At 42.6% G+C, this 24,035-nt stretch overlaps 11 non-coding genes across 11 annotated transcripts; all 11 read left to right on the top strand.

Annotated features, from left to right (window-relative positions):
- Positions 1-306: 306 nt before the first annotated feature.
- trnag-gcc (transfer RNA glycine (anticodon GCC)) lies at positions 307-377 on the top strand. Its single transcript has one exon. It is a non-coding gene; the product is annotated as a tRNA-Gly (tRNA).
- Positions 378-1,290: 913 nt separating this feature from the next.
- Positions 1,291-1,361, top strand: trnag-gcc (transfer RNA glycine (anticodon GCC)). The gene has a single exon. It is a non-coding gene; the product is annotated as a tRNA-Gly (tRNA).
- Positions 1,362-2,108: 747 nt separating this feature from the next.
- trnag-gcc (transfer RNA glycine (anticodon GCC)) lies at positions 2,109-2,179 on the top strand. Its single transcript has one exon. It is a non-coding gene; the product is annotated as a tRNA-Gly (tRNA).
- Positions 2,180-5,770: 3,591 nt separating this feature from the next.
- Positions 5,771-5,841, top strand: trnag-gcc (transfer RNA glycine (anticodon GCC)). The gene has a single exon. It is a non-coding gene; the product is annotated as a tRNA-Gly (tRNA).
- Positions 5,842-9,255: 3,414 nt separating this feature from the next.
- trnag-gcc (transfer RNA glycine (anticodon GCC)) lies at positions 9,256-9,326 on the top strand. Its single transcript has one exon. It is a non-coding gene; the product is annotated as a tRNA-Gly (tRNA).
- Positions 9,327-11,025: 1,699 nt separating this feature from the next.
- Positions 11,026-11,096, top strand: trnag-gcc (transfer RNA glycine (anticodon GCC)). The gene has a single exon. It is a non-coding gene; the product is annotated as a tRNA-Gly (tRNA).
- A 1,543-nt stretch (positions 11,097-12,639) lies between these two features.
- Positions 12,640-12,710, top strand: trnag-gcc (transfer RNA glycine (anticodon GCC)). Its single transcript has one exon. It is a non-coding gene; the product is annotated as a tRNA-Gly (tRNA).
- A 1,684-nt stretch (positions 12,711-14,394) lies between these two features.
- On the top strand, positions 14,395-14,465 carry trnag-gcc (transfer RNA glycine (anticodon GCC)). The gene has a single exon. It is a non-coding gene; the product is annotated as a tRNA-Gly (tRNA).
- Positions 14,466-18,002: 3,537 nt separating this feature from the next.
- trnam-cau (transfer RNA methionine (anticodon CAU)) lies at positions 18,003-18,075 on the top strand. The gene has a single exon. It is a non-coding gene; the product is annotated as a tRNA-Met (tRNA).
- Positions 18,076-19,724: 1,649 nt separating this feature from the next.
- On the top strand, positions 19,725-19,797 carry trnam-cau (transfer RNA methionine (anticodon CAU)). Its single transcript has one exon. It is a non-coding gene; the product is annotated as a tRNA-Met (tRNA).
- A 1,093-nt stretch (positions 19,798-20,890) lies between these two features.
- trnam-cau (transfer RNA methionine (anticodon CAU)) lies at positions 20,891-20,963 on the top strand. The gene has a single exon. It is a non-coding gene; the product is annotated as a tRNA-Met (tRNA).
- The last annotated feature ends 3,072 nt before the right edge of the window (positions 20,964-24,035 follow it).

The raw sequence follows: 24,035 nt of genomic DNA, 5'->3' as shown, positions 1-24,035 counted from the left end.
TATTATTTTGACTTTTATATTAATTTGTGACTTAACTTAAGTGTTGTAACTTGGATTAATTTTGACTTTTATATTAATATTGTGACTTTTACATTCGTGTTGTAGTTTGTATTTTTGTTTTAACTTTTGCATTCATGTTTTGTATTTGTGTTATGAGTTAAGGGCAGTTTTTACAGTAGATTTCACCCCGTTGGGTAAAAACAAACTGTAGGAGCAGATAGCCAAACACCCCACCAGCAAAAGTGATATGAACAATCTTTACAGATCAGAATGCGCGCCGTTGGGTGAAAAAAATAGGTCATGTGAGCATTGGTGGTTCAGTGGTAGAATTCTCGCCTGCCACGCGGGAGGCCCGGGTTCGATTCCCGGCCAATGCAACATCCTTTTAGGGAATGTTGTACTGCTTAGTTACCACATGTTTTGCTGTGGGAGGCAGAGACATTTTTCCCCAGCTTCACTTGTTGTTTCCAGTCAGAAGTCTGTGATCCACCGGCAGGTGGAGTCAGGCACAGTGAGCTGGGCATGCTTTTCCTGTAGCAGAGCTGGGATGATGGTGTTAAACGCAGAGCTCAAGTCCACAAACAGGATCCTGTCGTAGGTTCCTGGGGAGTCCAGATGCTGGAGGGTGAAGTGCAGGGCCATGTTAACTGCATCATCTACAGACCTGTTGGCTCTGTAGGCGAACTGCAGGGGGTCCAGGAATGTATCCATTATGGCTTTCAGGTGGGAAAGCACAAGGCGCTCAAAAGACTTAATGACCACAGAGGTGAGGGCAACAGGTCTGTAGTTGTTGAGTCCTGTCGTCCTTGCTTTTTTGGGGACAGGGATGATTGTGGATGACTTGAAGCAGGCTGGCACATGACATGTCTCCAATGAGGTGTTGAAGATGTCCGTGAACACCGGAGACAGCTGGTCAGCACAGTGCTTCAGGGTGGATGGAGAGACAGAATCTGGTCCGGTTGCTTTGCGGGGGTTCTGCCTCTTAAAGAGTCTGTTGGCGTCCCTCTCTTGGAGGCAGAGAGTTGTCACTGTAGTGGAGGAGGAGGGATTCACAGTATCATCCGCATAGCAGTCGAAATTCATTCCATGACTGCGTACAATTTAGCCAACTTTTGATTGAATGGTGAAACTGTGTTTTCACCTCAGTTCCTCTGTCCACAAAAACAACTGCTTTTCAGAGTTAAAGCACTTTGTACAGTAGGAACAGACACCCACCAGCAAAAGTAAGCATGTGAACAATCTTTTAAGATCATATCACGTGACGTCTGGTTAAAAAAACTGGTCATGTGAGCATTGGTGGTTCAGTGGTAGAATTCTCGCCTGCCACGCGGGAGGCCCGGGTTCGATTCCCGGCCAATGCAACATCCTTTTAGGCAGTTGCATAGGGCCGTTGTTGACTGCCTGCATTCCTTAAGGTAAGAATCTCTGAGAAAAGATCGGTGGAGTGGAAGAGTTCTCACTCAAGTGTGTTACTTATCCAAAAATGGCCCCAGGCAGGAACTTCAGCTTTATTTCTCCCATCTATCTTATTGACCATGTGCTGATTTGACACTGTTTTCTAATATCTAATGATTGTCCTAACAGCTGCTATAGAGCCCACCACAGTAACCAAAAATTCAGCATTTGAAATTTGGTGCAGCAACCTTTATTTTGTCACCTGATCGACATAACTGTGGCGGTAACGGTCATGTGGTCCCTACCCATTTACCCAAATATCGTAGGACTTGTAATACTATTTACCCGTTAGACAAAGAATGGAGTTCAATATGGTATAGTGTAATGAATGAATCTCCTATTAACTTCACAGGTAACTGGAAAACGTCAAGAATTATATTTTCAACTTTGCCTTGTATTTTGGAGGTTATGCAGTCTCTGCAAGTTTGTTTTGTGCTAAAAAGAATCAGAATTCCTGAGTTCAGAGGTTAACAAATTTTGTAGGGAAGGAACAGAGGGGAAACACAACACAAATAAAAAAGTCACAACACAAACACAAAAGTCACAACAGGAACAAGGTAAAAAGCCAAACATCCCACCAGTAAAAGTGAGCATGTGCACAATCTTTTTAGATCAGATTTTGGCCAGTTTTGTAAAAAAAATAGGTCATGTGAGCATTGGTGGTTCAGTGGTAGAATTCTCGCCTGCCACGCGGGAGGCCCGGGTTCGATTCCCGGCCAATGCAACATCCTTTTAGGGAATGTTGTAGTACAAGTCTTAGCTTACACAATATTTGAATACTGTGCGAGTTAGCTTTTTTAGTCAGTTTAGTCCTTCAACATTAATATAGAGATTCACAACATAAATGTAAAAGTCAGAACATGAAAGCAAAAAGTCACATCAATGTAAAAGTCTCTACTTGAATGCAAAAAGCTAATGAAACAGATTCAGGCCAGTTTATAGTCCTCCACAGGTTTTGTTGCTGTTGTATATGCTGACAGTTTTAATTAGCACACGTCTGCACCAAGCTGAACACTCAAATCAATGCAGTATTTAATAAAACGGTTTACGCTCAATTGGCTCTACATTTCAGTTGTTTTCTTAAACATGTTCTTAAACTTTACAGGCACGCAAACTGTCTGGGTCTGCGAGGACAGAGTCTCTGGGAATGAAATGAGAACCACACTACCTGAGCTAGGAGGTCAGTTTTTGACTGCCCACATGCCTTAAGGTAAGAATCTCTTACAGTTGCATTGTAAACCATTTTTAAGCAAAACATTCACTTGTAGCTAATTGTTACTTTGCAAGATAAAAGATGAGAAAAATGAATGAGTAAGAAAACACCAATGGTTAGGAAGAGTTGTCACTTAAGTATGGTACTATGTAATTGGTAATATGTGTACATTAATGCAAAAAGTCACAACACAAATGCAAAAAGTCAAAACCCAAATTTAAGTCACAACACCGATGTAAAAGTCACAACACAAATGAAAAAGTCACAACTCAAATGTAAAAGTCACAATACAAATGAAAAAGTCACAACACAAATGAAAAAGTCACAATACAAATTAATTACTTACAACTCAAATGAGAAAGTCAACACAAATTGAAAACCTCAACACGAATGAAAAAGTCACAACACAAATGTAAAAGTCACAACACAAATGAAAAAGTCAACACGAATGAAGAAGTCACAGCGCGAATGAAGAACTCACAACTAAAATGAAAAACTTAACACAAATAAAAAAAATCACAACACGAATGAAAAAATCACAACACACATGACATCCCGCGGGCCCACCACTCTACGCACAGTCGTGACTCTGGATCCTTACTCCTGGATAGGGGTTGGACCTTATTCTTCTCTGGAGTTGCTCAAGGTGTGAGGCGCCGGGCGGGTGTGGGGATACACACAAGCCCCCAGCTGAGCGCCGCTATGTTGGAATTCACCCCGGTGGACGAGAGGTTCGCCTCCCTATGCCTATGGGTTGTGGGGGGGAAACTCTGACTGTTGTTTGTGGCTATGCACCAAACAGCAGTGCAGAGTATTCTTCTTGGAGACCCTGAATGAAGTTCTGTATAGGGCTCCAGTAGGGGACTCCATAGTTCTCCTGGGAGACTTCAACGTAAATGTGGGCAATGATGCCTCCCTGATTTGAACCCAAGCGGTGTTTTGTTATTGGACTTCTGTGCTAGTCATGGATTGTCTATAACTTAACACCATGTTCGTACATAGGGATGCTCATAAGTGTATGTGGTACCAGAGCACCTTAGGCTAAAGGTCTATGATTGATTTTGTGATCGTATCATCAGACCTGAGGCTGCATGTACTGGACACTCGGGTACAGAGAGGGGCAGAGTTGTCAACTGATCACAATCTGGTGGTGAGTTGGGTTTGGTGGCGGGGAAGCCACTGGATAGACCTGGTAAACCCAAACGTGTAGTATGGGTGAACTGGGAAAGTCTGGAGGAGGACCCCTGTCTGAGAGACCTTCAACTCCCAGCTCTGGTGGAGCTCCTCCGGCATTCCTGTGGAGGCTGGGGACATAGAACCACAGTGGTTGGTGTTCAAAGCTACTATTGCTGAAGCCGCAGCTGTGAGCTGTGGTCTTAAGGTCTTGGGTGCCTAATTGGGTAATTGGGCGGTGGAAGGAACACTTTGGGAAACTCCTAAACTAGACCAACAAACCCGCCCTCTGTGATAGAGGCAGGGCTGGAGGATGATGGGGGATCCACATCAATTTCCCTACAGGAGGTCACTGAGGTAGTCAAACAACTCCACAGTGGCAAAGTCCCAGGAATTGATGAGGTTCGCCCAGAAATGCTGAAGGTTCTGGGTGTTGAGGGGCTGTCTTGGTTGACACACCTTTTCAACATTGCGTGGAAGTTGGGGACAGCGCCAAAGGAGTGGTGGACCGGGATGGTGGTTCCCCTATTTAAAAACGGGGACCAGAGGGTGTGTGCAAACTACAGAGGCATCACACCACTCAGCCTCCCTGGGAAAGTTTACTCTAAGGTGCTGGAAAGGAGAGTTTGGTTGGTTGTCGAACCTTTGATTGGAGGAACACAGGAACAGTGCGGGTTCCGTCCTGGTCCTGGAACAACAGACCAACTCCTCACTCTCGCAGGTGTCTTGGAAGGGGCCTGGGAATATACCCATCTGGTCTACATGTGTTTTGTGGATTTGAAGAAGGCATATAACCGGGTTCCCCAGAATATCCTGTGGGAGGTGCTGTGGGAGTATGGGGTGAGGGGGTCACTTCTCAGGGCCATCCAATCCCTGTATTTCCAAAGCAAGAGTTGTGTCCGGATTCTTGGTAGTAAGTCGGACTCATTTCCAGTGGGTGTTGGCCTCCGCCAGGGCTGCGCTTTATCACCTATCCTGTTTGGGATTTTCATGGACAGGATACTGAGGCGTACTCGTAGGGGGAGGGGGTTGCAGCTCGGTGGGCTGAGGATTACATTGCTGCTTTTTGCAGATGATGTGGTTCTGATGGCATCATCGGCCTGTGACCTTCAGCACTCACTGGATGGGTTCGCAGCTGAGTGTCAAACAGCTGGGATGAGGATCATCATCTCTAAACTGGAGGCCATGGTTCTCAGCAGAAAACCAATGGATTGTTTACTCTGGGTAGAGAGTGGGTCCTTACCCCCAGTGAAGGAGTTCAAGTACCTCGGGGTTTTGTTCAAAGGCAAAAGTAGAATGGAACAGGAGATTGGCTGTAGAATCGGGGCAGCAGGGACGATATTGTGGTCCCTTTATCGCACTGTTGTCACAAAAAGAGAGTTGAGCTAAAAGGCAAAGCTCTCAATCTACCGGTCAGTCTTTGTTCCTACCCTCACCTATGGTCATGAGTGAGGGGTCATGACCAAAAGAACAAGATTGCGAGTACAAGCGGCCGAAATGGGTTTCCTCAGGATGGTGGCCGGCGTCTCCCTTAGGGATAGGGTGAGTAGCTCAGTCATTCGCAAGGGACTTGGAGTAGAGCCGCTTCTCCTTTGCATAGAAAGGAGCCAGCTGAGGTGGTTCAGGCATCTGGTGAGGATGCCTCCAGGGAGCCTCCCGAGGGAGGCGTTCTGGCACGTCCAGCTGGAGGCCACTGAGCAGACCAAGGACCATGTGGAGAGATTATATCTCCTCACTGGCCTGGGAACACCTCGAGATCCCCCAGTCAGAGTTGGCCGATGTGGCCAGGAAAAGGGAAGTTTGGAGTCCTTCATGGCACTTTGTAGAGTAGGAACAGATAGCCAAACACACAAACAGTAAAAGTGAGTGCATGAACAATCTTTGCAGATCAGATGTCGCATCGTTGGGTAAAAAAAATAGGTCATGTGAGCATTGGTGGTTCAGTGGTAGAATTCTCGCCTGCCACGCGGGAGGCCCGGGTTCGATTCCCGGCCAATGCAACATCCTTTTAGGGAATGTCGTACTGAAAGGCTTAACTAACACCATTTTTGTACACTGAGAGAATTTTTGTAGGTTGTTTGCTGGGTTTGGTCCTTCAACATTAACGTAAAAATCCGCAACACAATTAAAAATGTCAAAACACGAATAGAAAAGTCACAACACAAATGTAAAATCACAACACAAATTTAAGTCACAACACAAATGAAAAAGTCACAACAAGAATGAAAAAGTCACAACTTGAGGAGGCGTGGCAGCATGGCTACTGTGAAGGTGCGTCTTGGCCAGCTCCTGTATATTTAATCATTACAGTTTTTTCTAATTGCTAACACACTAAAATGACATGCATAGCACAATTATTTAAACTGACACACAGAGAGCAAAACCTCTTCTCAAGTCTCCCAAACTGTAAACACATTTTTTGCTCTACACACATTTTACAATTCAAAATGGCACTTTTTACAGTTTTTCTCAATTGCTAAAACACTAAAACCCATTGGCTGAACAAAGTTTGCAGTTGCCTGAACTCATTTAGCTAATTGTGCAGTCTGTTGTCAATACCTTAAACCAATGCACATGGTAAAACACAATTTGCAGACCCCACTTAGACTTTTCAGCAGAACTCAAAACACATTCTCATTCTCAAAACACATTCTGCACTCTAATGCACATGTCATCCATACTGGTAAACACAAGTGGCAACAATCAAATACAAATAGAGAACACATGTCATTGATTAAACACAACCACTCAAAATTGATTTCACTTGTTTCAAATCATATACGCCAATATACGCCAGTTCAGAGAGCAAACAGGTTGTTGAAGGTGAGACGGAGAAAGTCTAAGAATGGAAATTGTCTGGCCCTGAACATTGTGCTTTCCATTTGTTTACAGTACTGACTGCTCAATAGATTTTGACTGGTTGCAGGTTCATATCAACAAAGAACAAGAATTACAGTATCACAAAAATCAAGGACAAGTTTGTGAGATGCAGGGTACAGTACTGTAAAAATAGGGTTACAAGGAGGAGGAAGAACAAAACAAATTGCAAAGAGCAAAGTACAATTTCTGATCAATTTTGAGCTACTACGATAGAACATGTTTTCATTCATCGAAAGACAATGACGTCATCGACAATGACGGAAAAATATGAAATTTGTTTTGAGATTAAAAATGTCTCCCTGAGAACTATATGTTTTGAACGTGTTTCCTATTTTTTGGTGTATTGTTTACTGACTGCTTGATAGTGTATATCATTTTGATCGCTTTGTTTATGATTTGAGAGCAGTGTTTGGTTTTGAGCACAGGTAAATCTGTTTTGAGGCGAAAGTTTCATTTTGAGCACAGGTAAAACTGTTTTGAGGCAAAGGTTTCATTTTGCACGAGGAGTCAGAGGTTTTGTAAATAGTGCTTGAAGCTGAGGTTTTGTGTTTAATGTTTTCAGAAAATGGAGCAAGGTTTCAGAAATTGTGTTTTAGCAATTGAGAAAAACTGTAAATGCACTGAACACGGTTCTCTGCATAAGACAACAATCTGACAAAGTCACATGTTTGCCATTTCAAAACACTACCATTCAAAATGACACTTCATGAGCTAATTGGCCAATATATGTGCCACCTGGCCAAACACCTCAATGGTTAATTGTTTCCACTTCAATCAGGAACTAAGCACTATAAAAAGACCACAGATCTTTTTTTCTATATATTTTTTCTGCATATTTTTCTGCAGTTATCTTTTTCAGTTTACTATTTTTAATGAACATATTTTTGTTCACTCCAATGTAAATATATCTGCTGTGCATATGTTGCACTGACTTGTTTGGTGAAAAATAAAAAAATAAATGTTTAGACAGTGTGTATCTGTAAATATTTCTGTGCATGTGAACAATCTGAAGAATTTTCTACAGTTTGAACTATTTTAGTATTATGGCAAAGCATACTAAAGATGAGAGTGCTTTTCATTATGTCAACAGTGTGTAGTTGGTTAGACAGAAATCTGGTGATATGAATGAAGTGTGTGCCATTTGGTGCAAAAGTTTGATTTTGATAATGCTATATGTAGTTTTGGTTGCAGTGCCTTATTTTGCTGGATATATGAGTTATTTTGCAGTTTGGGTGTGTGGTTTTGTGAATTGTCTTAAGTATTTTGATTAAACCAGCCTAGTTTGTGAAATTGTGTTTTAGCAATTGGAAAAAACTGTAAGATTGTTGTGACTTAAATTTGTGTTGAGACGTTTACATTTGTGTTGTGACTTTTACATCTGTGTTGTGATTTGAATTTGTGTTGTGATTTTTTCATTCGTGTTGTGACTTTTACATTTGAGTTGTGACTTTTTCATTTGTGTTGTGACTTTTACATTTGGGTTGTGACTTTAACATTTGTATTGTGACTTTTACATCTGTGTTGTGACTTCTACATCCGTGTTGTGACTTAAATTTGTGTTGTGATTTTTTCATTCCTGTTGACTTTTTCATTCGTGTTGTGCCTTTTACATTTGAGTTGTGAGTTGTCATTCGTGTTGTGCCTTTTACATTTGAGTTGTGAGTTTGTCATTCGTGTTGTGACTTTTTCATTTGTGTTGTGACTTTAACATTTGTATTGTGACTTTTACATCTGTGTTGTGACTTCTACATCCGTGTTGTGACTTAAATTTGTGTTGTGATTTTTTCATTCCTGTTGACTTTTTCATTCGTGTTGTGCCTTTTACATTTGAGTTGTGAGTTGTCATTCGTGTTGTGCCTTTTACATTTGAGTTGTGAGTTGTCATTCGTGTTGTGGCTTTTTCATTTGTTTTGTGCCTTAAATTTGTGTTGTGACTTTTTCTTTTGTGTTGTGACTTTTTCATTCGTGTAGTAACTTTTTCATTTGAGCTCTGAGTTTGTCATTCATGTTGTGATTTTTTCATTTCTGTTGACGCATCACTTCGCTTCGCGGCCCGGCGCAAGCTCTAATGCTCCCCCCAGACCGATGATCGTGAAGGTGCACCATTTCAGAATAAAGCAGCAAATCCTCCAGCTGGCCAGAGAGAAGGGCCCATTAACATTTCGTGGAAAATTGGCATATCTTCCTGGACTTTACCACTGAAGTCGCTAAACAGAGGGCATCTTTTAACAACGTCAATCAGAAGCTCCGGGCTGCCCACGTCCAATACGGTCTGCTGTTCCCGGCCCGGCCGCAGGTGACTTTCAACATGAACAAAAAGCAACAACTCAAATGCAAGTCCATACATTTACAACACATACAGCTGCGTATCATCAGCATAGAAGTGAAAATTCATTAACAACTGCTTTTCAGAGTTAATGTCACTTTGTACAGAAGGAAAAGATAGCCAAACACCACACCGGCAAAAGTGAGCGTGTGAACAATCTTTTCAGATCAGATTTCGCATCATTGGGTAAAAAAAACAGGTCATGTGAGCATTGGTGGTTCAGTGGTAGAATTCTCGCCTGCCACGCGGGAGGCCCGGGTTCGATTCCCGGCCAATGCAACGTCCTTTTAGGGAATGTCGTACTGAAAGGCTTAACTAACACCATTTTTGTACACTGAGAGAATTTTTGTAGGTTGTTTGCTGGGTTTGGTCTTTCAACATTAACATAAAAGTCCACAACACAGATAAAAATGTCAAAAGACGAATAGAAAAGTCCCAACAGGAATGAAAAAGTCCCAACAGGAATGAAAAAGTCCCAACACAAATGAAATACTTACAACTCAAAAGTAAAAATGAAATGAAAAAGTCAACACAAATTTAAGTCACAACGCAGATGTAAAAGTCACAACAGAAATTTAAGTCTCAAAACAATCGGAAAAAGTCACAACACAAATGAAAAAGTCAACAGGCATGAAAAAGTCACAACACCAATGACAAACTCACAACACCAATGACAAACTCACAACTCAAATGAAAAAGTCACAACATGAATGAAAAAGTCAAGAGGAATGAAAAAATCACAACACGATTGCAAAAGTCACAACACAAATTTAAGTCACAACAAAAATGAAAAAGTCAATATACATATGTAAAAGTCACAACACAAATTTAAGACACAACAATCTTAAACAATCTTTTTGTAGGTTGTTTGGTGGGTTTGGTCTTTAAATATTAACATAAAAGTCCCTAACACAAATCAAAATGTCAAAACACAAATAGAAAAGTCACAACACAAATGAAATACTTAACTCTCAAATGAAAAAGTCACAACACAAATTGAAATCACAACACGGATGTAGAAGTCACAACACAAATGTAAAAAAAAAACCCTTTTTCTTCTTCTTCTAGTGCGTAGAAATAGCAAAGTCGGTAGCCTTTCCTCAGTAGGGACACCTCTGTTCAGGAGAAGACTGCAACTAGTGTCGTGACCACCAGCGCAAGTATAAATAGTTACGGCACTCCCGTGACATCACATTGTCGTGCGACAGGTTGAGAACGGCGAGTATACCGAGCGCTTAAGGAGGGGGAGGTAGAGTGGCAGTTGTTGGTGGGCCGCCAGCAGCAGAGTCTTGTGGGGGAGGGGCTGCAGTATCAAACCTGTTGAAAAATAGTTTCAGTTCATTGGCCTGGTCCACACAGCCTCTTCACCAGAGGCACATAGCAGGGTTTAAGGTGAACCAGGTTGTGATCTGACCTTAATGTTAGCATACAACAGGTCCAGGGTCCTCTGTTCTCTGGTAGGACAGCTCACATACTGTTTAAAAGTCGGCAGAACTCTATCCATGGTGACGTGATTAAAGTCTCCCAACATGATGATCAGGGCACTGGGGTGTTGAGTCTGTAGTTTGGAGATGGTGTTGTGTATGATGCTGCAGGCAGATGTTGGGTTTGCAGAGGGAGAATGTACACGACGACGATAATGACGTGCGGGATCTCTCTCTGTAGATGATATAGATGGAGTCCAACCGCCAGCAGTTCAACATCCGGGCCACAGAGCTGTACTTTAATGGTGATGTGACCGGGATTACACCATCTGTTTTTAACTAGAATGGCAAGCCCCCTGCCTTTCTGCTTACCGCTCTCGGTACAATCCTGGTCCGGACGGTGTAGAAGCCATCCATGGAGACGTTCTGGTCCATAATGTCCCTGTGCAGCCATGTCTCAGTGAAACACATCAGACTGCACTCCCGGTATTCCGTGTGGCTCAGCGTTAGCCCGTCAATTTCGAAAGATTGGGTAGAAAAACCAGGTCATGTGAGCATTGGTGGTTCAGTGGTAGAATTCTCGCCTGCCACGCGGGAGGCCCGGGTTCGATTCCCGGCCAATGCAACATCCTTTTCGGGTATGCTTACAGCTCAAATGTAACACAAAAAAAAAAAACACACAACAAAATAAAACACTTCAAAAAAAAAAACATCAACAAAATGCATCCTTCCTCCTGGGGAATTTCCCTTTCCATTTTTTTGTGGTGTGGGTTATTAAAAAATTTCAAAAAATTTTTAAACCCCCCCCCCCCCCCCCCCCCCCCCCCCAAAAATCCAAAAACCCCCCCCCCCCCCCCCCCCCCCCCCCCCCCCCTTTTTTTTTTTTTTTTCATTTTCCCCCCCCCCCCCCCCCCCCCCCCCCCCCACAAAAAAAAAAAACACCCCCCCCCCCCCCCCACCCAACAAAAAAACCACAAAACACCCTAAAAAACCCAAAAAAAAAAAAAAAAACCCACCCCCCCAAAAAAAAAAAAAATCCCTTCCCCCCCCCTAAAACATTTTTTACTCCCCCCCCCCCTCCCCCCTACCCCCCAAAAAAAAAAAAAGAAAAAGGCCCCCCCCCTTCCCCCCCCCCCCCCCCCCACCCCCCACCCCCCCCCCCCCCCCCCCCCCCCCCCCCCCCCCCCCCACACACAAACCCCAATTCCCCTTTTTAATAAAAAAAAAACCCCCAACCCCCCCCCCCCCCCCCAAAACCAAATTAAAAATCCCCCCAAAAAAAAAAAAAAAAAAAAAAAAAAAAAAAAAAAAAAAAAAAAAAAAAAACAAACCCCCCAACCCCATACCCTTTTTAATATCACTAAACCAAAAAAAAAAAACCAAAAAAAACCTAAAAACCCAAAAAAAAAAAAAAAAAAAAAAAAAAAACTCCCCATTTAATTAACCCTTATTTCCTTTTTTTTTTTTTTTAAAAAAAAAAAAAAACCCCCCCCCCCCACAAACCAACCCCTATTTATCCCCCCCCACCAAAAAAACCACCCCCCCCCCCCCCCCTTTTTTGCCTTTTTTATCATTTTTGGGTGAGGGGAGGGGAAGGAAAACCCCAACCAACCCCCCCTTTTTCCCCCCCCCCCCCCCCCCTTTTTAGTTAACGATAAACCCCACCATAGCCAAATCATCAGAAAGCTTCTGCAGATGACAGGACTCTGTGTGGTCGTGGTAGTGTTGAAGTCTGTGGTGTACAGGGTGAAGATGAATGGAGAAAGGACAGTTCCCTGCAGGCCCCGGTGTTGCTAACCACTCTGTCTGACACACAGTTTCACAGGCACACATTCTGTGCTCTGCCAGTCAGGTAGGTAACAATCCAGGACATGAGAGGAGCATCCACCTCCATCGCTTATAGCAGTAGAAATTAGTTCCATGACTGCATACAATTGAGCCACCTTTTTGATTGAAGGGAAAAACTACATTAGCACTTGAGTTCCTCTGTGAAGGGCCACAGAGCTGGAAGGATATCACAGAAGAAACAAAAACAATTACTTTTCAGTTCAGGGCACATTGTACGGTAGGAACAGAGTTAATAGCCAAACATCCCACTATCAAAAGTGAGCGTATACACAAATCTTTTCAGATTCGTTGATGACGTGTCAAATAAATGGGTCATGTGAGCATTGGTGGTTCAGTGGTAGAATTCTCGCCTGCCACGCGGGAGGCCCGGGTTCGATTCCCGGCCAATGCAACATCCTTTTCGGGTATGCTTACAACTCCAATGTAAAAGTCAGAACACAAAAATAAAAGACACAAATATAAAAGTCACAAAACCAATGTAAGACTCACAACTTGAGAAAGCCATCATGATCAGCATGGTGCATCCTGGCGGAATGAGTACTCCTGTGTTTGACCAGTTCATTGTGGAGTGGGTCAGAGACATTGTCCAAGATTGCATGAATCCTGGACAGCATCCTCCTCTCTGACACTGCTGTCAAAGAGTCTAGCTCCACTCCCACAGCGTCACTAGCCTTGCGGATCTGTTTATTGAGTCTGTTAGCGTCTGCTACCCTTAACTTGCTGCCCCAGCAGACAACAGGATAGCACTGGCCACCACAGACATCTGGAATCATCACAAACATCCTTAGCATGGTCCAGCATATGTTGAAAGACCTCAGCCGTCTCAGAAAATAGACATGGCTTTGACCCTTCCTGTAGAGGGCTTTAGTGTCCTCCACAGTGTCTACACTGATCCCCTGGATGGAAACAGGGGTCATGGGGCCTTGGCTTTCCTCAGGTCCACAACCAGTTCCTTAAGGCCCGGACACACCAACCCGATTATCGGCCGTCGGACAGTCAGACAAAGTCTCAGCGTTCATTTTGGCCGATTTGACATATAGAATCGTCCAGTGGCCGTCGGCCTCAATGACCAATCTGATTGGTGGAGTGCTAGCCCTTGACTGAAGAATCAGTGAGTGAACAAGAAAACCGGAAGTGACGATGGTAAACGTACTACACCAACGCCAGTATCTTGTTATTATTAGCCTTCGTATTTTCCGTTCAGCGAGTAATGACAATAACGATCCTTCTTGACTACTATCAACACTCTGATGAAAACACTGACTGACGACAGCGTGCTCTGTGCTTACTAGGTCTAGAGTGATCCGTCATTTCCTGTTTTAATTTTTTTTTGGGGCAACAACACAGACTAGCACCGCCCGCTGTTATGGGGAGGTATTACGCCTCGCACACGCGCAGAACGTGACCGACTCGGGGAGACGGGAGCCTACTGATCAGTCCGACTGCTTTTCTGCCGACGGTCGGCCGTCGGGTTGGTGTCACATTGAGCTGCGGATGGATCTGCTCATACCATGTGAAAAAGTCATCCACCACAGTCCTGTACTCAGTCTTAACACCCCTGCTGATAAACCCCACCACAGCCGAATCATCAGAAAGCTTCTGCAGATGACAGGACTCTGTGTGGTCGTGGTAGTGTTGAAGTCTGTGGTGTACAGGGTGAAGATGAATGGAGAAAGGACAGTTCCCTGCAGGCCCCGGTGTTGCTAACCACTCTGTCGGACACACAGTTTCACAGGCACACATTCTGTGCTCTGCCAGTCAGGTAGGTAACAATCCAGGACATGAGAGGAGCCTCCACCTCCATCGCTTATAGCAGTAGAAATTAGTTCCATGACTGCATACAATTGAGCCACCTTTTTGATTGAAGGGAAAAACTACATTAGCACTTGAGTTTCTCTGTGAAGGGCCACAGAGCTGGAAGGATATCACAGAAGAAACAAAAACAGTCGCCTTTCAGAGTTCAGGGCACATTGTACGGTAGGAACAGAGTTAATAACCAAACATCCCACCATCAAAAGTGTGTACACAAATCTTTCCAGATTCGTTGATGACGTGTCAAAAAATGGGTCATGTGAGCATTGGTGGTTCAGTGGTAGAATTCTCGCCTGCCACGCGGGAGGCCCGGGTTCGATTCCCGGCCAATGCAACTATGTTTTAGGGCTTGGACCACCAAAATTCAAATGTTAACAAGCTTTTGAAAAACTTTTTCTTAGTGTTTGTATTTGTAGTGTGTCTTTTCAGAACATGGTTGTGTGTTGTTGTCACTTTGTATATGTTGGGATCTAAGGAGACCTTTAAACATTAACTTGTTCATTTGAAGTGTTTAACTGGACCAAAGGGGGGATGTTGGGATGTGACCGTGTGTTTAAACAAAGAAATGGTCATTACCACAGTGAGGCTCTTATGTAAGCAATAAAGCCTGCTCGTAGTGACTAAAGACAAAGAAAAGGGCCCGCCAGTTCACAGACCCGTCAGCAGGGGGCCAAGAATGTGGCCAAGGTGTGGCATGAAAGCAATAAACACCCAAACACTGGCCCTTCATTGGTCAGATTCCCTCGGACCCCAGACCTGTCATCCAGAGTTTTGGACCTTGGTGCGGTCCGACTCGCCGATGACACACGACAAAGGATTATAGCACGGCATGAGAGCCTGCTTTTTCCTGCAGTCCCTGGCCAGCGCACCGCAAACGGGAGTCAACAGCTGTAGCTTTAAACAGAATGTCTGCCAGCTGACTTTACCTAAGCAACGCGACGTTAATGCTGAGTCGTTAACTCTGCAGAGCAGCGAGCAAAACGCCCTTCCTCTTGCTACCTGCGCCAGCAGACATCGCACAGCAGAGACAGTTTGGACTTCAGAACCACACCTTTTCTGGCACGCAACCCCCAATGCGCACACACACACACACCTTTTCCTCTAGCTTAGTTCCATTAAGTTAGATTGTATATAGTGTATTTTCCTCTGTTTGCTTTTATTATATCTCTTTAATAAATGCTTGTGTTTTTTATATGCTGCCCTATTTAATTTTGTATAAGAGTGGCTGATACCAGAGCTCCCACTTTAGTTATTAATAAAGATTTTGGTTGTAGTTATTAATTTAATTATTAATCTGACTTCTGAATTAATAGTTTAGTGTGAGACTGATCAATCGATTATTGGTTATTGTTTACCTTATTCAAGGGTGGTGCCCCAATGATGTTTAATATTAATTAAAGTCATTTTCTATTATCTTTTGATAATTATAAATTATGATAACCATTAATTGATTAAACTAATACAGTTAGACCACTGTACACCCTATGACGTGGAGCCTGACATGTATATAATATATATATAATTCTGGTTTATAGTTGTAACCATTAGTGAGATGGTTGTTACATTTCTTGACATTTCTGTATTTTATGTTTTATGTCATTGTGTTCATATCACTGAGAGTTGTTTTCTTTCTTGCAGCATTGTTAGTCACAGTGCACTGCTGGATAATCTTAGTTATTGTAATATGTTTCCACAAGCATTTACTTTTTCATATTGGTCCATGTTGGGAATATAAACACTGATGCAGAGATCTGTGATTGGGCCAGTTACCTTGTTTATCCCAAATCCTGTTTCGTAGTAAAGGCTTTTGAAGACATGTCAGAAGACTAGAGTCGGTGAACTGAACTGAAATCATGTATCAAGCACAGCTTTGGTAGATGAATTAGAATCACCAAAATAATAGTTTTCAGGTTCAGTGAATTTTACAGTCCTAGGGTTATTGTACAGGGCAGTTCACTGTTCATCAGGGTGATGGCTTGTGGGTAGAAACTGTACAGTGCTCTGTACGGCTACCAGAGGAAAAGAGTTGGAACAGGTTGTGTGAAGGGTGAAATTGATCTGCTGTGATGTTTCCTTGACTCTGGACAAGTACAGGTCCTGAATGAAAGGGAGGTTGACGCCAATGATCCTTTCTGCAGTCCTTGTTGTCCGCTGTAATCTGTTTCTGTCCTGACCACGCCAGAGGGACAGCTGTTCAACCTCCCATCTTGTTGCAGACTCGTCACTGTCTGTTTGGTTTGAAAGACGTCCGGGATGATGGTGTTGAATGCTGAGCTGAAGTTCACAAACATGATTCTTGCATATGTCCCTGGAGGGCCCAGGTGTTGCAGGATATAGTGCAGTCCCCAGTTGATTGCATCATCCATTGACTGAACTGAAAGGGGTCCAGCAAGGGGCCTGTAAGGACTCCATGACTACAGATGTCAGGGCGACAAGCCTATAGTCATTTAGTCCTGTGATGGAGGACTTTTTTGGGGACCAGGATGTTGGTGGAGCATTTGAAGTAGGCAGGAACTCCACACAACTCAAGTGATTTGTTAATGATCTGTGTAAAGTTGGGAGCCAGTTGGTCAGCACAGATCTTCAGGCAGGATGGTGACACTGTGTCTGTTCCTGGTGCCTTCCTGATCTTCTGTCTTTGAAAGAGCTGACACACATCCTCTTCACAGATCTTGAGTATAAGTGGAGGGTCATAGGGGAGGGGTGGCAGGGGGTGTAGGTAGCTGTTTGATGTTGGAGCAGGGCAGGGGTGTGAATGGGTGTTTCAAATCTACAATAAAACACATTCAGCTCCTCAGCCAGTTGATGATTCTCCACAGTCTAGGGGGATTGGTCTCCTGTAGTTTGTGATGTTCTGCTGCAGGTCTCTCCACACTGATGCAGTTTTTGCTTTGACCACCTTTGTCAGTGTGTTTCTGGCCTGGTTGTACAGGATTCTGTTCTTTTGGCCTCCTTGGTCTGACGAAGTTGCCTGAGTTTTGTTGGAAACCAGGGTTTGTGGTTGTATACACGTCCTCACAAAAACTGATATATGATGTTAGTGTCAGTGAGTTCGTTCAAGTCTGTGTCTGCAGCCTCAAAAACACTCCAATCAGTGCTGTCAAGGCAGGCCCGTAGTTTAATGTGATGTAGCAGTGGTCCAGAATGTTAGCATCCCTGGTGGCTCACTGAATATGCTGTCTATATTTTGGAAGTTCATGTCTGAGGTTTGCTCTGTTAAAGTCCCTGAGAACAATGAGCAGGGAGTATGGATTTTTTAAAATCTGGTTAGCCAGGTGTTGTAAGGCCTCACTAACACAAGTCCCTGAGAGCTCTATTACATGGTCCGCTCAGAGGAGTTGAAATACCAGCAGGTGAAGTGAGATATCCGGGATGTGCTCACCGAGCTAGGCTTTAGTGAAGCACAGGGTGACAGATCTGTAAGAGTCCGTATTTGTTTTGTTGAGGAGGAGCAGTTCATCCATCTTGTTGGCCAGACAGAGAACATTGGCCAGGTGTACTGATGTATGAAACCCCTGCTGTCTCAGTTTAACGAGGGCTCCGGCTTGCTTCCCTCCGGCAAATCCCATAGAGAGCTGCTGCTGATCCAACTAATAATTCCGGAAAAGTTCCAGGCTCAATGAAAGTTGAAGCTATAGTTTGTGTAGTGAAAAGTCCAATGTTTAAAAGCTCTTTTCTGGTATATCTGACCAGAGAAGGAGAGCAGAAAACATAATTTCCTCATTAGATGCAGTAATATACCATTAATTCATCTTGCATGTGTATTTTTTGCAGACAAATGATTCATATTAGTGTGAAGCATAACCAGTCCTTTTTGTCAATGTTAAATGAAGGAAGTTTTGAATTTTACGAATTTTTTTAAGGTTTGTGGGCCTTGTTGGCGCAGTAGGCAGCGCGTCAGTCTCATAATCTGAAGGTCGTGAGTTCGAGCCTCACACAGGGCATTTATTTTGATGTGTATTCATGGATTTATCTGCAGTGTTGGTGGGATGCTCTCATATCTCATAGAGAGAGTTGCAAAACAAAACACAAGCAGCCCATGGGAACCTGTCACAGTCACTGTGGACCTGTTGTGGGAGTGCATAGCATGTCTTGGGATGCAGCAGTTTTGCCAACGCATATGACTTTGGCAATAAAAAACTGGTGCGCTAGGCAGTGGATCTCATAATCTGAAGGTGACGACTTAGAGCCTTGCACGGGGCAAATATTTTGTTACGTGTGCACATTTGCCTGGAATGATGTGCATTCATAAACACTGAACCATCCAGACAGAGTAGTGGGACAATGGCGAAACTGCTTTAAGATGGATTTGTGGTCCACAAAAAGAAGTTAAAGAGTTTAGCCATAGAAAGTACAATGGTGGAAATTAATTATCAGTTATTATCATCAAATTATTGTTATTGTATATTTGTATCCAGATTTGATAATACATCATTTTAAATGCTTGGGCCCCTTCTAGCTAGTTGAACTTTTGACTGAATCGTTTGCCTGCACCTCTTTCCTCTGTGAAAGACTACAGAGTCTGCGTTGTTGGTGTAGTAGTCTATGATGGGTGCATTGGTGGTTCAGTGGTAGAATTCTCGCCGGCACCAGCAGATGTTGTAGTGTTGAATGGTTCATGGTATCTAGTAGGCAGTGTGCACAGTTGTATGCAAAAGTTTGGTCTCCCCTGAACTAAACAAAAGTAAAGAAAAAGAAGAAACATATGCAAAAGTTTGGGCACCCTAAGAGTTCTACAGTCTTCTGCCATCTTTCAGGAAACCTGCAGGAAGATTTAGCAGACTCATGAGTTCCATTGTCCAGAGCTGCTTGCACAAACCTTTATGGACGAGTTAGTAGAAGAAAACCCTACCTGCGTCCACATCATAAAATCCAACATCAGAAGTATGCAACAGAACAACTACAGAAGCTTGATGTGCAGTGGACTGAGGAAGTTGAAATAGAAGTCTTTTGCAGAAAAAAGGAGCAGCATTTTATGAAAAGCACAACTTGCTAAGTGTTAAGCATGGGCGTGGATCTTTTATGCTTTGGGGTTTTGTTGCTGCCAGTGATACAGGAAACATTGCACTGGTAAAGGTTAGAATGGATTCTGCTGAATACCAGCAAATTCTGGAAGCAACATCACACCAAAAGTTAGTTTTATATTTCCCTTTTTGAGCAGTTGCCAATGAAACACTTTTCTGGAATACCTATGTGAGACTTGTTATGTAGTTAGTACTGTACTGTTACCGTATTGTCTAAAAGGACCAGTGTGCAGTATATGTGGCATCAAACGGTGAAGTCGTGCAACCAGCTCGTCTCAGCCTCCCCTTCCAAGCATGTAGGAGAAACTACGATCGCTGTGAAACTCGCTAAAAACATGAAAGGACTACTATAGAAACACTCTGCTGAAGAGGACAGACTTGCTCTATAGATAAAAATGGCTCGTTCTAAGGTAACAAAAACAACATGAAACAGAAATAAACCTTTTTGCCTTTCTAACCTGAGAGCACTATATAGATGGTGGAATGGAAAAGTGAACGGACAGAAATAATAAAACACCCTGAAACACCCTATCGGTGGTTGTTATGGATGAATTTTTGGTCATTTGTAGGCCTCGTTGGCGCAGTAGGCAGCGCGTCAGTCTCATAATCTGAAGGTCGTGAGTTCGAGCCTCACACGGGGCACGTGTTTTGTTGCATTTACTTGGTAATAATAGGGGTCAATAAAATAATTATGGATATTTATATAGCAATGTTGATGATAGTAGTGGACAAGTACAGCAGTAGGGAAGACACAACCTGAAAAAAACCTCAAAGGTTGCAATTAAAATACATTTTGAATTGTGTTTGAATGTTTTGTGTCATTGAAAATAAGCATTTCTGTGATTTTGTTTTCTTAGAATGAGCTGTTTTTATCTACAGAGGGAGCAGGCCCTCTTCTACAGACTCCGACATGTGGAACCACGGTGTTTCTACAAAATAGACAAACCAAACACTGGCTCTAGAAAGGGCCAGAGTTTCACAGCCACCGTGTTTATTCCTACACACTTTGAAGGTGAGCGGTATTCAGTTTGTTGCAAACTGCAACTTCAGTGCTGGATGCCACTACATCCTACACAATTTTACCTCCAATTTCCACTGGGCATGCCCACAACACGTTCAGGGTCTGCCGCCATAGTTGATTGCACCGTTCAAGGCAATGTTATAAATTCCACCAGAAGCGCTGCAGTGAGTCTCAGAAGCGTCTCTCCGCTCTGCTCTGTGCAGAAAATGAATGAAAATGCGGCTGGTCTATTTTTGACGAAAGCTTTGACTCACACGTGTCAAACAGCACAAAGCTAAGCTGATAGCACTGGCAGGAAGTCAGAAACGGCATAGAGAATCTGGTCAATTTTCAAAATAAAATACTGTGTGCAAACTCCAGATTGAATTTCATGTGGCACCAAACAATCAGTCAGATTTTTTTTCTCCTAAAAGGTGGATTGAGTCAAAATTAAGATATTGGTCAGTATGAGTGGGTTTTCCTGTACACATCAGACTTCATGCTTCAATGTAGCATGTGTATGTGCATATATAATGTTGTTATAAAAACACACCTTGCATTGAAACGTTTGTTTGTCGCCCCACCCTCTGTGCTCCACACTTCTATACTTTGGACTGTTAGAAAACAGTGGAGTTAACACACCAGAGCGAAGAAAATCTGAAACACCAAAGGGACCTGAGGGTAATGTTGAAACACTAGTCTGTGTAGAACCACCGATTTTATGGTTTGCTTTATGCCTCGTTGGCGCAGTAGGCAGCGCGTCAGTCTCATAATCTGAAGGTCGTGAGTTCGAGCCTCACACGGGGCACATGTTTTGTTACACGCAGAAGCTCACCTGGAATTATGTACAGTGTGCACTATTTAGACAGATCAGCGATCAACAATTTGTGCTTTGGTTGCATCTCCTTGCTGATGGATCCTGTTCATGATCCATTTTGTCTTCAAAGACTTAAAATGTACTTCTACCTGCTTAGCTGGCTTCTCTGGAGCTCTCCGTTTTTTCCCCAGCTAAGGATGCCACATATACAGGGGCGGACTGGCCATCTGTGTGATCTGGAGAATCACGGAACGGCCGGTACTCCAGGACGGCCGGCGGGCCGGCCCACCACCCGCCACGCAGTCATCACCTGTTTTTTTCCCCCTGCTTATCTACTGCTTCACACTCCAGTACGGTAGGTGGCAGCAATGCACCTTTAAGTTGGATGCCAGCTGTCCCGGCCGTGCCCGCCAATTAAGGAGAAGAAGAAGTAATAGCAGCTGTCACAAACTAACTGAAACGTTCAGCAGCACCACTGGAGCACAAGTTCAGTTTAATATTAGCAGCATCCAATTGAGTGAAGAAGTGAGCCCGACAGCTGTGCAGCCTCAACATGATAGGGCCACCTGTGATGATGAAGGACAGATACCGGGCAAGTAAGTATGGAACATGAGAGAGGAAGAAAGAGAGTTACTTGCTAGGGCTGATGTTAGGAGATGTTATTCAGGTTGCTACATTTTTATCTATACCCAGTTTGTGTTGCACTGCACAATGCAAAAAATGAAATGAAATAATGATTACAGTAGTTAAAACAGCTAAACTTAAACATTTTAGCTGTAAAATGCCACATGCAGTAGTAGCTAATATGAAGAAATATGTTGTGCTTAAAATGAGGTATTATTATTTGTGTGGTTAGATTAATTACTACATAAATTAATTAAGATTATTAAGTAATAAATTCATTTTAAGATAGCATGGAATAGATTATTATTTTAATTCATTTATTTATTTTTAATATTAATATATTATTGTGACAGTCATGCCAGGCGTTATTGTTGTTGTTGTTGTTGAGTTTCCGCGTGCCGATTGCTTTGGGCCGGGCCTAGTCAAAGTCCAGCGCTGTTTTTTAATCCCAGTCCATCCCTGCACATATACAGAGATATGGAAAAGGAAATAGAAAGCCAACGAATTGAGCCTCACACAGGGCATGTTTAAACTGTCATACAGTCTGAAATTATCTGCTATGCTAAACAATCTGTGTTTGTAACTTACTGAGCATGCAGGTGCTGAGAGAAAAATAAATGTTGCCATTTGAGAGGTTTTTATGGACTTGTTGATTCTTAATTTCAGAATGAAAACTTGTTAAACACAGCTGCCAATTTTGGTTCAACAAACAAACCAATAAACTTCTCAGAGCCACCTTTTAAGCCTGAAGGTGGTGAGAACTTTATACTCAAAAGGTGAAGTATCTCTTTAAGAATTGGGATGTTTGTCAGTGTTTCTCCTCTGACAAATCACATCGTTAATGTGGGTCTTAAATGTCATATTTCTTTCCATAATAAAGCTTCTGCTGATGTTCATATGTTAGAAGCTGCTAAGAGAAATTGTCAATAAGTCACAATTGAGATATAAACCAGACAGTCAACTGTGTCTACAGTAATTATTCATCCTGGGGAAAATGTCAGCACTATTTTCTGTGAAGGGCAAACATTTAAAGAATGTGGGCCTGTGTTACAGTGATCCGTATACATCGAGCCAATAAACGGGTGTTAGAGAACCAGGCTTTTCCGGCCACTCAGTGGATGTACAACTGGGTATCCCTAAGATATCAAAACACACCTGGACTCTGCTCTTCACAAGTGTAGAGGTTTTCAGTGTTTCCACAGAGGACAAAAAGTCAAAGTAACATCTGAAAAATTATGCAACACTATATCTGAAACACATTGTACAAAATATAATATTATCAAAGATGAATGTGTTATTTTCAGAGTAGGGCATCATTTCTGAACTGTAATAAATTGCTTTATTAAATAAAGTGCACATTATTGAGAAAAAAACATTGTTGCTCCACTTGGCTTTAAAAGGCTTTATGGTGAGTTTCAGTTCATTGTTTATCTGTCCAACCCACTTTGTTCTCATAGCATCGTTCTCAACAACAGCAGGAAGCGAACTCCAAATAAAAAATTATGTTGCTCTGCAACTGTTAGATGAGTAAATAAGCAACTGTTATAGGATTGTGATGTTGTTTCCACTGCCCCCAAGTGGCCAAGACAATCAACTACTGCAGGTTTAAAGGATAGCTTCACATTTTTTCATCTGAACTCCAGGTGACCACATGAACATTTAAAATTAACATTAGGAGATACCTTCCTTCCTTGTACAGGTTTAAATGATGGGGGACAAAATCCACAGTAAACTTTTTGTAAAAGTGAATAATATTTGTTTTCCTTCCAGCATGGACAGTTTCTGACTTCAGACGGTACCGTACCGTGTGCACACTTCAACAACTACTGCAACCAACCTGACATCAGAGACAGACGCAGGATAGCAGGAAATTACAGTGGAACTGAGGGGTTGTTGTTTTTTTACTTGATTTTGTAACTTATTGGTTCTTATATTTTAATTTGGGTCACAGGCTAACTGCAGAATATTTCTTTTTTAAATTCTTCAGTATACTTTGTTGTGTAACTCTTCAGCATGTTTAGCTTTTAAGACAGCACTAAAGCAGTAATCAAAATTGTAAAACACGTAAAAAGAACATTGTTGCAAAAGTGGTGGTAAAAATGAAGTTTAATCTGTCACTTCTGAGTTCATAACAAGATAATTGTACCTTGTGGTGTTTTTGTTTTCTGTTGTAGGATCACTCTAGTACTCCTGTAGGGACCTGCAGTGATTGTTCCTATACTACTCAGCCATTTGTCATTGTAAGAAGTCTTAATCTGTTAAATGTGGTTTGTTATTTAGTTTTTTCTTTTTGGGGAAGAGATCACAGAAACGCCCCACAATATAATGTAATACAACAAACTTACCATAAACCTTGACCTCAACAATGACACTGAACTTCCATCAACACCTCTGACACGTTCAAACCACTATTTTATATAATATTGTCAAAGGGATAAT

The sequence above is a fragment of the Dicentrarchus labrax genome, unplaced genomic scaffold, assembly GCF_905237075.1.
Source record: "Dicentrarchus labrax unplaced genomic scaffold, dlabrax2021, whole genome shotgun sequence".
NCBI lineage: Eukaryota > Metazoa > Chordata > Actinopteri > Moronidae > Dicentrarchus > Dicentrarchus labrax.
Note: the sequence above shows the minus strand (reverse complement) of the source record. Positions and strands in the feature narration are given on the sequence as shown.